This window comes from Mesoplodon bidens, assembly GCF_964165515.1.
Source record: "Mesoplodon bidens genome assembly, chromosome: 2".
Lineage (NCBI taxonomy): Eukaryota > Metazoa > Chordata > Mammalia > Artiodactyla > Ziphiidae > Mesoplodon > Mesoplodon bidens.
The window spans coordinates 159,553,952-159,569,862 of NC_138177.1; positions in this window are offsets into that span (position 1 = coordinate 159,553,952).

A 15,911-nucleotide genomic window follows, 5' to 3' on the forward strand; every position below is an offset into this window, starting at 1 on the left:
AGGCTTCAATCTAGGTCCTGGGAATATTAGCAGTGAGCACAATAGGCAAACTCCCCATCCTTGTGGGGCTTACATCGCTGTCAATGGGAAGATGAATCTCAGCTCTCTTCTTGCTGAGATCCACGTGGAGATGAGAGAGTGATTGCACTGCCTACCTCTCTTTGGATTTGAAAGTTGGGCTGGAGATGGAACTAGCCAGAAAGTTCTGAGGGACCCACTGCTATCTTCACACAGATGCTTTGTGTTGGTGACTCTTGTGGAAATCAAGAGCAAGAGGTTGATGTCATGTTGAGGGAGGTCAATGTGAAGCAGAGGGAAAGTAGAGCCCCAGGTAGGAAAAGCCTGTGGGGCTGAGCTTTGTGAAGGAGCTGGAATTGACCTTGGGAATGAATATAAACCTTGAGAATGCACATAAATTCTGGGGAAGAAAGGAAATGAGCTGGGAGGCTTGACCTTGCTCATATTTTACAGGCATGGACATGAGCATTCTGCCCGAATTGTACTTGCCCTTCAAAATCCAGCTTAAACAACATCTCTTTTACAGGACCATCCTTAAAACCTTCACCACTTCTGCCTTTTAACAGATGCCTTGCCTTGCACCTAGCTCAGTACTTCCAGTGCCTGTCACAGAACCTGGCTCATAGCAGGCACTTAATAAATACTTGCCGGGTGAGTAAATAGTTGGAAGGGTGGATGGATGGATGGATAGATGGATGGGTGGATGGATATACAGATGGATGGTATGATACCCTAACTTGTTGGCAGGTATACGCATGTGGCAGTGAGGGAGCCTCCAGGAAAGATCTGAAACTGATTAATTAATCTCCTTTTCTCCTATACCACCTAGACTGTGGCCTTGTACATAATAAGAGTCCAACAAATGTGTACTGAATGAAGGAAGATAAGCTTTGACCAGAAATATGAGTCCAAGGGTTCAGTTTTTCCCATGAAACTTTAATGCCAAAAAGGATTTCTGCATATAAATTCACCCTTCTCTGCTCACCTTTACATAATTCAAGGAGCATGTGTCTCCTTGGGGACTTCTTTGGACATTAACTTCTCTCCCAACAGTCCGAGGATTGAACAGTTGCACTGAAGCAATTACCATTGATTTGTCATTAGGAGGGGAGTATGGGAGGAAGGGCATGGAGCCGAGAGACGGAGGTGCGGAAGAGCCTGGGACAGAGGGACCCAGGGACCAAGAAACACAGGGCCTGCCTCTGTGGAGGCAGGCAGCTTGGAGAAGTCAGTGTCTGTGGAAGAACGGGAATGCCAGGCAAGGCCATTAACACATCCCAGAGGCATGGAAGCCTTTAAGCTGCTTCCTGGCACGTTTGTTTCTTTCCCCCTGAATGGTATCTAGCTCATGCCCCTCAACATCAGCTTGACAATCACACCTCAACACGGCAAGTCAGAAAAGGGAAGAGGTCAGAGAGGTTGTCTTTGTTTTGCAGTGAAGACCCAGGAGACGATGAGGAAAAGCCTTGAGTTACTCTTTGAAGATGGGAGTCTCCTGGGAGCTGTCAGAGAAGTGAGAAATGGCTCAGGCAGGGTCTGCCAGCTCTCCCACCCTCTGGTCCCAGAAACATCTGCACTGATGACTTGATAAGGAGAGATGTCCTGATAAGGAGAGGTGTCTTGATAAGGATAGATCCAGATTGGAGATGACCAGGACTGCAGAGGAGCAGCTGGTAAGGACCCTCTGGGAGGAAAGGTAATAAAGGTCTCCTGCAGGGGCTCCGAATTCAGAAAAAGGAAGCTCTGAGAGAAAGAGGAGGAGTAATTCCCCTTCCCTGACTCCTCACTTAAAAGGAAATTCCCTCCAGTGGAGGTGGGATGGGAGAAGAAACCCGTTGGTCCCTTCTGCTTCACTGTGAATTAGTCATGCTCAACCCTCTCGAGAACAGAGACACCTGGAGAGGGAGAAGCAGGGAGCAAACGAACATTTAGCATCCACGCCACTCTGAGGCAGACAACTGCACATACATTGCCTTGTCAAACCCTGACAACAGTTCTCTAAAACGAGTTCTCTGATTCCCATCTCTGGTGAGTTAAACTGTGGCCCCCAACCAGGTATGTCCTGGAACCTGACATTGCGATCTTATTTGGAAAAAAATTCTTTGCAGGTGTAATTGAGTTGAGGATCTTGAGATGAGATCACGCTGGATTTTCAGATGGGCCCTAAATCCAATGCCAGGTGTCTTATAAGAGACAGGGGAGAAGACACTGACTTAGTGGAGAAGGCCACATGATGATGAAGGCAGAGGTTGGAGTGATGTTGCCACAAGCCAAGGAATTCCTGGAGGCACCGGAAGCTGGAAGAGGCAGTGAAGGATCCTTCCCTAGAACCTTCAGAGGGAGCACAGCTATGCCGACACCTTGATTTCATGCTCCAGTCCCACCGAACTATGAGAGAATAAATTTTTGCTGTTTTCGGCCACTGAGTTTGTAGTAATTTGTACAGCGGCCATATTACACCATTTTATAGATGAGAAAAATGAGGCTCAGAGAGGGTGAGCAACTTCTCTAAGGACACCTGGCTCAGATGAGACAGATCTGGGTTATAGAACTCAGAGTGGAGCAAAAGATAGCATTTTCCAAAGAGCACCTGCCGAGATGCACCCAGAAAGAATAGAATTCCATAATCAAAAAGCTGGGAAACGCCCTGCTTTGGAGGTCCTCTCTGCTAGCGTTTGTGGTGAAACTCCACAAAACCTTCTTAACCTTCACTTCCTCAGCAAGACCTGTCCTCATGCTCTCAGCCCAGCAGTTTCTTCTCATAGCACCTTCCCTGGGCTTCCTTCCTTTGCACTTTCAATCACAGCCCGAGAAAATGTGTATTTGGAGTTATTTTTTAATTTTTATTTTATATTGGAATACAGTTGATTTACAATATTGTGGTAGTTTCAGGTGTATGGAAAAGTGATTCAGTTATACATATATCTATTCTTTTTCAGATTCTTTTCCCGTATACATTATTACAGAGTATTGAGTAGAGTTCCCTGTGCTATTCAGTAGGTCCTTGTTGGTTATCTACTTTACATATAGTAAAGTGCATCTGTTAATCCCAGACTCCTAATTTATCCCTCCCCCACCCTGATATTTCCCCTTCGGTAACCATAAGTTTGTTTTCTAAGTCTGTGAATCTGTTTCTGTTTTGAAATACTTTCATTTGTATCATTTTTTAAGATTCCACATATAAGCGATATCTTATGATATTTGCCTTTCTCTTTCTGACTTACTTTGCTTAGTATGATAACCTTTAGGTCCATCCATGTTGCTGCAAAGGGCATTATTTCATTATTTTCTATGGCTGAGTAATATTCCATTGTATATATGTACCACATCTTCTCTATCCATTCATCTGTCGATGGACATTTACATTGCTTCCGTGTCTTGGCTATTGTAAACAGTGCTGCAATGAACATTGGAGTTTGTCTTTTGTTTAATGTCTTTCTCCCCAACTAGACCATAGCTCCATGAAAGGCAGAATGTGTCCAACTTCTTCTCCACAGCATTCCTGGCTCTGGGCCCAGCACTTGGTACATGGGAGGAACCCATTAATATCAGCTGAATGGATGATCAAGAAAAAATTATTTAACTTAATTTAATCCAAGGTTTTCCAAACTTATTTAACTGTTTTTTAATAGGTTTTAAAATTTTTTATTGGAGTATAGTTGATTTACAATTTTGTGTTAGCTTCAGGTGTACAGCAAAGTGTACAGCAAAAATTTAAAAATTTTTATTGGAGTATAGTTGATTTATAATTTTGTGTTAGCTTCAGGTGTACAGCAAAGTGAATCAGTTATATGTATACATATATCCACTCTTTTTTTTTTAGATTCTTTTCCCATATACACCATTACAGAGTATTGAGTAGAGTTCCCTGTGCTATACAGCAGGTTCTTATTATTATCTTTTACATATAGTAGTGTGTATATGTCAATCCCAATCCCCCAATTTATCCCTCCCCCACCCCCTTATCCCCTGGTCAAAAACTTATTTAACCATAAAACCCTTCCCCCTATAGTACCTGAGAAAGTCAGATTTGGGGAAAGGTGGGGGTCTCTGCCAACAAGTTGGGCTGATGACATTGTTTTCCCCTGAGGCCAGTTTGACTACAGACCTCCCTCTCCTCCTGGGCCAAAGGAGTCTGCTTCTCCTTGGGAAAAGGAGACAATCATGGGCCAATGTAAACCCAATGAGCATACCTATGGGATTTGAAGAGTGAGGAGGAGCAGATGAACTGATTTAAAGTCTACATGGAGAGGACGCAGACCAGCCATGAGTGGGCCACACCAGCCCTCCACTCTAAGCCTCCTCCAGTACCTCCACAGGGCTTACCACAGGACGTGGGGCCAATCAGCTGGGGACACCATTCCCAGTCATCGAGATGCTGCACTTGAGCCACGTGGAAGTTGCTCCAACTCCATCTGAGGCCCTGAGGCAGAGCTGAGGCTCAAGCCCACTGAGCCTCACTGACGCTCACACCATCGTGGGTGGGCACTGACAGCAGGCTCCCAGGCAGGAACCCGGGGAAGCTGGACAAGCTGGTTGGGATTTGATGACTCAGAATCACAGAAATTTCTCTCTTTCTTTCTATGGAGCAGCAAGAGCAGAAAATTCTAAGAACTGTATGATGAGAGCAGTAGGCAGAATGAATGAGATTTCCTGGGAAAATAACATTAAAAAAATACTTTATCAAAAGTTCTCCAAACAATTAAGTGGACAAGTCATTACTGTCAACGATGCTTTATGAAGAAACATGATTGAAGAAATATAGACTTTTAAAACCACAATATTTAATTTATCAGAAGGAAACCTGAGGCTCGTGACAGATCAACACCCAGAATATCCATGGCCGTGTGGCTGACAGGGTCTTGGTGCTCCGGCCAGGTGTCAGGCCTGAGCCTCGGAGATGGGAGAGCCAAGTTCAGGACATTGAACCACAAGAGACCTCTCAGCCCAATGTAATATCAATTGGCAAGAGCTCTCCCAGAGATCTCTGTCTCAACGTTAAGACTCAGCTCCACTCAATGACCAGCAAGTGCCAGTGCTGGACACTCCATGCCAAACAACTAGCAAGAAAGGAATACAACCCCATCCATTAGCAGAGAGGCTACTTAAAATCATACTAAGTTCACAGAAACCCCAAAACACACCACAGGATGCAGTCCTGCCAACTAGAAGGAAAAGATCCAGCCTCATCCACCAGTACACAGGCACGAGTCCCCTCCACCAGGAAGCCTACACAACCCAGTGAACCAACCTTACCCACTGGGGGCAGACACCAAAAACAACGGGAACTATGAACTTGTAGCCTGCAAAAAGGAGATCCCAAACACAGTAAATTAAGCAAAATGAGAAGACAGAGAAATATGCAGCAGATGAAGGAGCAAGGTAAAAACCCACCAGACCAAACAAATGAACAGAAAATAGGCAGTCTACCTGAAAAGGAATTCAGAGTAATGATAGTAAAGATGATCCAAAATCTTGGAAATAGAATGGAGAAAATACAAGAAACGTTTAACAAGGACCTAGAAGAACTAAAGAGCAAACAAACAATGATGAACACACAGTAAATGAAATTAAAAATTCTCTAGAAGGAGTCAATAGCAGAATAACTGAGGCAGAAGAATGGATAAGTGACCTGGAAGATAAAATAGTGGAAATAACTACCACAGAGCAGATAAAGAAAAAAAATGAAAAGAAATGAGGACAGTCTCAGACACTTCTGGGACAACATTAAACACACCAACATTCGAATTAAAGGAATCCAAGAAGAAGAAGAGTAAAAAAAGGGACTGAGAAAATATTTGAAGAGATTATAGTTGAAAACTTCCCTAATATGGGAAAAGAAATAGTCAGTCAAGTCCAGGAAGCACAGAGAATTCCATACAGGATAAATCCAAGGAGAACACGCTAGGACACATATTAATCAAACTATCAAAACTAAATAAAAGAAAAAATATTGAAAGCAGCAAGGGAAAATCAAAAAGTAACATATAAGGGAATCCCCAAAAGGTTAACAGCTGATCATTCAGCAGAAACTCTGCAAGCCAGAAGGGACTGGCCAGACAGATTTAAAGTGATGAAAGGGAAAAACCTACAATGAAGATTACCCAGCAAGAATCTCATTCAGATTCAACGGAGAAATTAAAACCTTTACAGACAAGGAAAAGCTACGAAAATTCAGCACCACCAAACCAGCTTTAAAACAAATGCTGAAGGAACTTGTCTAGGCAGGACACACAAGAGAAGGAAAAGACCTACAATAACAAACCCAAAACAATTAAGAAAATGGTAATAGGAACATACATATTGATAATTACTTTAAATGTAAATGGATTATGCTCCCACCAAAAGACACAGGCTTACTGAATGGATACAAAAACAAGACCCATATATATGCTGTCTACAAGAGACTCACTTCAGACCTAGGGACACATACAGTCTGAAAGTGAGGGGATGGAAAAAGATATTCCATGCAAATGGAAACCAAAAGAAAGCTGGAGTAGGAATTCTCATAACAGACAAAATAGACTTTAAAATAAAGACTATTAGAAGAGACAAAGAAGGACACTACATAACGATCAAGGGATCAACCCAAGAAGAAGATATAACAATGGTAAATATTTATGCATCCAAAATAGGAGCACCTCAATACATAAGGCAAATGCTAATAGCCCTAAAAGGGGAAATCGACAGTAACACAATAATAGTAGGGGACTTTAACACCCCACTTTCACCAATGGACAGGTCATCCAAAATGAAAATAAATAAGGAAACACAAGCTTTAAATGATACATTAAATAAGATGGACTTAATTGATATTTATAGGACATTCCATCCAAAAACAACAGAATGCACTTTCTTCTCAAGTGCTCATGGAACATTCTCCAGGATAGATCATATCTTGGGTGACAAATCAAGGCTTGGTAAACTTAAGAAAACTGAAATTGTATCAAGTATCTTTTCTGACCACAATGCTCTGAGAGTAGATATCAATTACAGGAAAAAATCTGTAAAAAATACAAACACATGGAGGCTAAACAATATGCTACTAAATAATGAAGAGATCACTGAAGAAATCAAAGAGGAAATTAAAAAATACCTATAAAAAATGACAATGAAAACACAATGACCCAAAAACTATGGGATGCAGCAAAAACAGTTCTAAGAGGGAAGTTTATAGCAATACAATCCTACCTCAAGAAACAAGAAAAATCTCAAATAACCAACCTAATCATACACCTAAAGAAATTAGAGAAAGAAGAATGAACAAACCCCCAAAGATAGCAGAAGGAAAGAAATCATAGAAATCAGATCGGAAATAAATGAAAAATAAATGAAGGACACAATAGCAAAGATCAATAAAACTAAAGCTGATTCTATGCGAAGATAAACAAAACTGATAAACATTAGCCAGACTCATCAAGAAAAAAAGGGAAAAGATTCAAATAAACAGAATTTGAAATGAAAAAGGAGAAGTAACAACTGACACTGCAGAAATACAAAGGATCATGAGAGATTACTATAAGCAATGATATGCCAATAAAATGGACAATCTGGAAGAAATGGACAAATTCTTAGAAGAGCACAACCTTCTGACACTGAACCAGGAAGAGATAGAAAATATAAACAGAACAATCACAAGTACTGAAATTGAAACTGTGATAAAAAATCTTCCAACAAACAAAATCCAGGACCAGATGGCTTCACAGGTAAATTCTATCAAACATTTAGAGAAGAGCTAACACCTATCCTTCTCAAACTCTTCCAAAATATAGCAGAGAGAGGAACACTCCCAAACTCATTCTACGCTGCCACAATCACCCTATAACAAAACCAGACAAAGATGTCACAAGAAAAGAAAACTACAGGCCAATGTCACTGATGAACATAGATACAAAGATCCTCAACAAAATACTAGCAAACAGGATCCAACAGCACATTAAAAGGATCATACACCATGATCAAGTGGGATTTATCCCAGGAATGCAAGGATTCTTTAATATATGCAAATCAATCAATGTGATACACCATACTTACAAATTGAAGGAGAAAAACCATCTGATCATCTCAATAGATGAAGGAAAAGCTTTTGACAAAATTCAGCACCATTTATGATAAAAACCCTCCTGAAATTATGCATAGAGGGAACAACATAATAAAGGCCATATATATGACAAACTCAAAGCCAACATCCTCAATGGTGAAAAACTGAAACCATTTCCACTAAGATCATGAACAAGACAAGGTTGCCCACTCTCACCACTGTTATTCAACATAGTTTTGGAAGTTTTAGCCACAACAATCAGAGAAGAAAAAGAAATAAAAGGAATCAAAATTGGAAAAGAAGAAAAACTGTCACTGTTGCAAACACACACACACACACACACACACACACACACACACACATGCAAAGCTTTGGAATAATTTTAGAAAAAAAAGAAAAAAACTGTCACTGTTTGCAGATGTCGTGATACTATACCTAGAGAATCCTAAAGATGCTACCAGAAAACTACTAGAGCTAACCAATGAATTTGGTAAAGTAGCAGGATACAAAATTAATGCACAGAAATCTCTGGCATTCCTATACACTAATGATGAAAAATCTGAAAGGGAAATTAAGGAAACACTCCCATTTACCACTGCAGAAAAAAGAATAAAATACCTAGGGATAAACCTACCTAAGGAGACAAAAGACCTCTATGAAGAAAACTATAAGAGAGTGATGAAAGAAATTAAAGATGATACAAACACATGGAGAGATATACCATGTTCTTGGACTGGAAGAATCAACATTGTGAAAATGACTACCCAAAGCAATCTACAGATTCAACGCAATCTCTATCAAACTACTAATGGCATTTTTCAGAGAACTAGAACAAAAAATTTCACATTTTGTATGGAAACACAAAAGACCCCAAAGAGCCAAAGCAATCTTGAGAAAGAAAAACAGAGCTGGAGGAATCAGGCTCCTGGACTTCAGACTATACTACAAAGCTACAGTAATCAAGACAGTATGGTGTTGGCACAAAAACAGAAATACAGATCAATGGAACAGGATAGAGAGCCCAGAGATAAACCCACGCACATATGTTCTTATCTTTGATAAAGGAGGCAAGAATATACAATGGAGAAAAGACAGCCTCTTCAATAAGTGGTGCTGGGAAAACTGGACAGCTACATGTAAAAGAATGAAATTAGAACACTCCCTAACACCATACACAAAAATAAACTCAGAATGGATTAAAGACCTAAATGTAAGGCCAGACACTATAAAACTCTCAGAGGAAAACATAGGAAGAACACTCTTTGACATAAATCACAGCAAGATCCTTTTTGACCCACCTCCTAGAGAAATGGAAATAAAAACAAAAATAAACAAATGGGACGTAGTGAAAACTTAAAAGCTTTTGCACAGCAAAGGAAACCATAAACAAGATGAAAAGACAACCCTGAGAATGGGAGAAAATATTTGCAAACGAAGCAACTGACAAAGGATTCACCTCCAAAATATACAAGCAGTACATGCAGCTCAATATGAAAAAAACAAAAAAGCCAATCCAAAAGTGGGCAGAAGACCTAAATAGACATTTCTCCAAAGAAGATATACAGATTCCCAATGAACACATGAAAGGATGCTCAGCATTAGAGAAATCATTAGAGAAATGCCAATCAAAACTACAGTGAGGTATCACCTCACACCAGTCAGAATGGCCATCATAAAAAATCTACAAACAACAAATGCTGGAGAGGATGTAGAGAAAAGGGAACCCTCTTGCTCTGTTGGTGGGAATGTAAATTGATACAACCACTATGGAGAACAGTATGGAGGTTCCTTAAAAAACTAAAAATAGAACTACCATACGACTCAGCAATCTCAGTCCTGGGCATATACCCTGAGAAACCATAATTCAAAAATTGTCATCTACCACAATGTTCATTGCAGCACTATTTACAATAACCAGGACGTGGAAGCAACCTAAGTGTCCATCCATAAATGAATGGATAAAGAAGATGTGGCACATATATGTAATCGAATATTACTCAGCCATAAGAAGAAACGAAATTAAGTTATTTGTAGTGAGGTGGATGGACCTAGAGTCTGTCATACAGAGTGAAGTAAGCCAGAAAGAGAAAAACAAATACCATATATTAACGCATGTATGTGGAACCTAGAAAAATGGTACAGATGAACCGGTTTGCAGGGCAGAAGTTGAGACACAGATGTAGAGAACAAATGTATGGACACCAAGGAGGGAAAGCCGCGGGGGGGTGGGGATGGTGGTGTGATGAATTGGGCGATTGGGATTGACATGTATATATTGATGTGTATAAAATTGATGACTAATAAGAACATGCTCTTTAAAAAAAATAAATAAAAGAAAATTCAAAAACTAAAAAAAGAAAAAAAGGAGAAGAACAAATACCGTACGCTAACACATATATATGGATTCTAAAAAAAAAAAAGAAAGAGAAGTTTCTGAAGAACCTAGGGGCAGGACAGGAATAAAGACACAGACGTAGAGAATGGACTTGAGGACACAGGGAGGGGGAAGGGTAAGCTGGGACTAAGTGAGAGAGTGGCATTGACATATATACACTACCAAATGTAAAATAGGTAGCTAGTGGGAAGCAGCCGCATAGCACAGGGAGGTCAACTCCGTTCTTTGTGACCACCTAGAGGGGTAGGATAGGGAGGGTGGGAGGGAGACGCAAGAGGGAGGGGATACGGGGATATATGTATACGTATAGCTGATTCACTTTGTTATACAGCAGAAACTAACACACTATTGTAAAGCAATTATACTCCAATAAAGATGTTAAAAAAATAAAAGGAAATTAAAAAAATAAAGTCTACATGGAGAAATAAACATGTGATACTAGGCAGAAAAATTCTGAAATTAAAAAAAAAGAATAAATGAAAATGACAAGACTTAACCAGATGTTAAAAAATAATAAAAATCGATAATACTTAAAAGTATTTGGGAGTAAGACAAGGCAGTCAAGTAAAGGAAAATAAAATCCAGATAAAAATCCAAGAAGACACAGGCATTTTGTATATAATGAATATGGTATTTCAAATCAGTTAGGCAAAAGGGATTATTCAACAAGGGGTGTTGAGAAAACCAGCTTGCCATCTGGAAAAAAAGTAAAATTGGATCTTGTCTTCACTTATCACATCCAAAAAATTCCAGATGGAGCAAGGATTTCTACATAAAAAAATAAACTCATAAAAATACTAGAAAGGAATGTGGAAGACTTTTTATGACTATGGAGTGGAGACAGCCTTTCTCAGTAAGACACAAACTCTGAACAGAAAAAGTAAAGAATGGATTCATTTGAATAGAAAAATAAAACTTTCAGAACTTCAAAAAATACTGTAAGTTAACTCAAAAGTCAGCGAACAAACTGGGGAAAATATCTACAACTCATATGACACACAAAGGCCGAATGACTTAATATATCAAAAGCTCTTGCAGATCAATAAGAAAATGGCAAATAACCCACCAGCAAAAAAATGGGCAAACCCAAACCAAAATAAAAACCAGAAACAGGCAACTCAGAGAAAAAAGGCCTGTAGGTGGCTAATAATATGTTTTAAATATGTTTGTAGCATTTTTCATAATGAAAGAAATGCAAATTTAAATGATAAATTATGTTTCATCTTTCAGATGGGCAAGATTCAGAAATCTGATAAGACACAATGGTAGCAGGAGGTGGGGAAACAGGTACTCTCATGCCTGTTGGTAGAAACTAAATTAGTGCAGGCTTTTGCTGGGGAATTTGGTGACATCTATCAAAATGAAAAGAGTGGGTCAGACGCTCAGTGGATGCAGATTCCTGATTCAGCAGTGGTTGGGCCGAACCTTGACCAGTTCCTCAGGGTCCCCAAGGCCACCTCTCCTCAGCTGCCTGCCAGGACCTCACATCCCCCTGAACCACCACAAGCACTGGGAGACCTCCCTCAACCCCAGACCAACCTGGAGCTCTGTGCCTCCTGAATCTACTGTCCATGGCTTACCACATTGACCAGTATGAAGTGGCTTTGGAGAACTCTGCCAAAGGTTTTCTTCTCAAATCCCATTAAGGGAGGAACATGCTTAGAAACCAAAAGAACTGCAGAAGCGACAAGGTGGCCATCCTCCTTCAGAACCAAGAAAGCAGCCCATGGCAAATAAGAGTGGGACTTAATGCAGGGAAGTGTGCATTACGCTTGAACAAGAGTGTGAATTTGTTGTTAAAAGGAATTGCACAGACAGGCTGTTGACCCAAATGATCCTCACTTTGTGAATTCTGAGGTCCATTACCTGATGTGTACTTGTTATCCATCAAAGAACGGGGTGAATATGGAACCAACTTCTCCACCATGTATAAGCTGTACCAAAACATCCTCCATGTTTTCTTTGAATATTTCCACTATTCCTTACAAAGGGAATCTTGTAGCTCTCCCCAAAGAAATACACATTTTAACCCAGCAACCTACCTTTTAGGAATTTATCTTTCAAGTATGCTGATACATGTATTATTATAGGCTTGGTAGTAATAGCAAAAAACAGAAATAATTTAAACATCAATCAATAGAGAACTAGTCAGATTATAGGCCATCATGCAATGGAAAATCAGGCAGTAATGAAAAAGGGTGAGACAGCCGATATAGATGAATCCACGATATATTGATTTTTTTAGAGCATGGTACTGAATGTTCCATCATCAATGGGAATAGGAACATAAATATCAATAATTACCTTAAATGTAAATGGACTAAATGCTCCCACCAAAAGACACAGATTGGCTGAATGGATACAAAAACAAGACCCATATATACGCTGTCTACAAGAGACTCACTTCAGACCTAGAGACACATACAGACTGAAAGTAAAGGGATGGAAAAAGCTATTTTATGCAAATGGAAACCAAAAGAAAGCTGGAGTAGCAATTCTCATATCAGACAAAATAGACTTTAAAATAAAGACTATTACAAGAGACAAAGAAGGACACTACATAATGATCAAGGGATCGATCCAAGAAGAAGATATAACAATTGTAAATATTTATGCACCCAACATAGGAGCACCTCAATACATAAGGCAAATACTAACAGCCATAAAAGGGGAAATCGACAGTAACACATTCATAGTAGGGGACTTTAACACCCCACTTTCACCAATGGACAGATCATCCAAAATGAAAATAAATAAGGTAACACAAGTTTTAAATAATACATTAAACAAGATGGACTTAATTGATATTCATAGGATATTCCATCCAAAAACAACAGAATACACATTTTTCTCAAGTGCTCATGGAACATTCTCCAGGATAGATCATATCTTGGGTCACAAATCAAGCTTTGGTAAATTTAAGAAAATTGAAATTGTATCAAGTATCTTTTCTGATCACAATGCTATGAGACTAGATATCAATTACAGGAAAAGATCTGTAAAAAATACAAACACATGGAGGCTAAACAACACTACTTAATAACGAATGGATCACTGAAGAAATCAAAGAGCAAATAAAAAAATACCTAGAAACAGGGCTTCCCTGGTGGCGCAGTGGTTGAGAGTCCGCCTGCCGATGCAGGGGATACGGGTTCGTGCCCCGGTCTGGGAGGATCCCACATGCCGCGGAGCGGCTGGGCCCGTGAGCCATGGCCGCTGAGCCTGTGCGTCCGGAGCCTGTGCTCCGCAATGGGAGGGGCCACAACAGTGGGAGGCCCGCGTACCATAAAAAAAACAAAACAAAAAACAAACAAACAAACAAACAAAAAACCCTAGAAACAAATGACAATGGAGACACGACGACCCAAAACCTATGGGATGCAGCAAAAGCAGTTCTAAGAGGGAAGTTTATCAATACAATCCTACCTTAAGAAACAGGAAACATCTCGAATAAACAACCTAGTCTTGCACCTAAAGCAATTAGAGAAAGAAGAACAAGAAGACCCCAAAGTTAGTAGAAGGAAAGAAATCATAAAAATCAGGTCAGAAATAAATGAAAAAGAAATGGAGATGATAGCAAAGGTCAATAAAACTAAAAGCTGGTTCTTTGAGAAGATAAACAAAATTGATAAACCATTAGCCACACTCATCAAGAAAAAAAGGGAGAAGACTCAAATCAATAGAATTAGAAATGAAAAAGGAGAAGTAACAACTGACACTGCAGAAATACAAAAGATCATGAGAGATTACTACCAGCAACTCTATGCCAATAAAATGGACAACCTGGAAGAAATGGACAAATTCTTAGAAATGCACAACCTGCCAAAACTGAATCAGGAAGAAATAGAAAATATGAACAGACCAATCACAAGCACTGAAATTGAAACTGTGATTAAAAATCTTCCAACAAACAAAATCCAGGACCAGATGGCTTCACAGGCGAATTCTATCAAACATTTAGAGAAGAACTAACACCTATCCTTCTCAAACTCTTCCAAAATATAGCAGAGGGAGGAACACTCCCAAACACATTCTATGAGGCCACCATCACCTTGATGTAAAAAAAATCCATATATGCATAGAATATATCTAGAAGAAAAATTGCCAGTACAAAAAGTATACAGTAAAATGGATCATTCTGTTCCACTGCAGGCCAACCTCATCCTAACTCTAAAGAAGCAAAGAGCTATTCATCATCCAAAATCTGCTTGATCACCAGCCCCCGAGCAAGGACGGAGTGGGTCTGCATGCGGCGGGTGCAGTGGCCAGACCCCTAACTCAGAGTCTTGAGCCAGAAACCCATTCCCAGGATACGTGTCTTCATTACCAATTGCCCCTGACGTGTGGAGTACAGTCTGAACAGAATACCAAGCACAGCTCCTAGAGTCCTGAGTCGTACCTCCTGCATGAATGTTGACTCCTGGAGTATTTACGACTGCATCTGGAGTACCAGGCACTGCTTCCTGAAATGCTGGACTCTCCCCTCAGGTAAACTAGGTACCACACCCCACCTTGAGTCATCAGCCCCAACAGATGCCCACAGTGCTCAGTGTTGCCTCCCGGGGTCCTGAGTTCTCTGCCTGGACTGCTGATGGCTTGTCTTCTTTTTTTTTTTTTTTTTAACTTTTATTTATTTATTTATGGCTGTGTTGGGTCTTCGTTTCTGTGCGAGGGCTTTCTCTAGTTGCGGCAAGTGGGGGTCACTCCTCATCACGGTGTGCGGGCCTCTCACTATCGCGGCCTCTCTCGTTGCAGAGCACAGGCTCCAGACGCGCAGGCTCAGTAATTGTGGCTCACGGGGCTAGTTGCTCCGTGGCATGTGGGATCTTCCCAGACCAGGGCTCAAACCCGTGTCCCCTGCATTGACAGGCAGACTCTCAACCACTGCACCATCAGGGAAGCCCTGATGGCTTGTCTTGAATACAGAGCACTGCTTTCCTGGAGTTCAGAATGCTCCAGTCCTGATCACTTGCTGCTAGGGACCTGAGCAGGGCCTCCGAGGGCTGAGTACTACATGCATGGACCTCGGGGTTGCGTATGCTGAGAGTTTTGGGCACTGTCTCTTAGAGATGTGATGGTTGTGTCTGGCAGACTGGGAGGGATCCCTGCCCCCACCCCTACTACCTCATCATGAACCACTACTGTTTCAGACCAGGTTATGTTTCTTCCTGCCATCTGGCCTCCTGTTCAGCATCTTCCCCAGGGTAGCTCTACCCTGCAAATGCAGTAACATATTTATTGAACACCAACCATGTGCTGGGCGCAGCAATGCCTTGATAGCGACTGTGTGCTGGGTACGGTGGAAGTCTTACAGGATTGGTAGTAGTAGCAATGGACAGGACCTGCTTTCTTGACCAGATCTCACTTAGATGCATGCAAGGTGGTCTGACAGTTTTCTAGGCTGCTCAGAGTGAGTTCAGCAACAAGGATATAGATCTTGGTTGGCCAAGCTCCCAG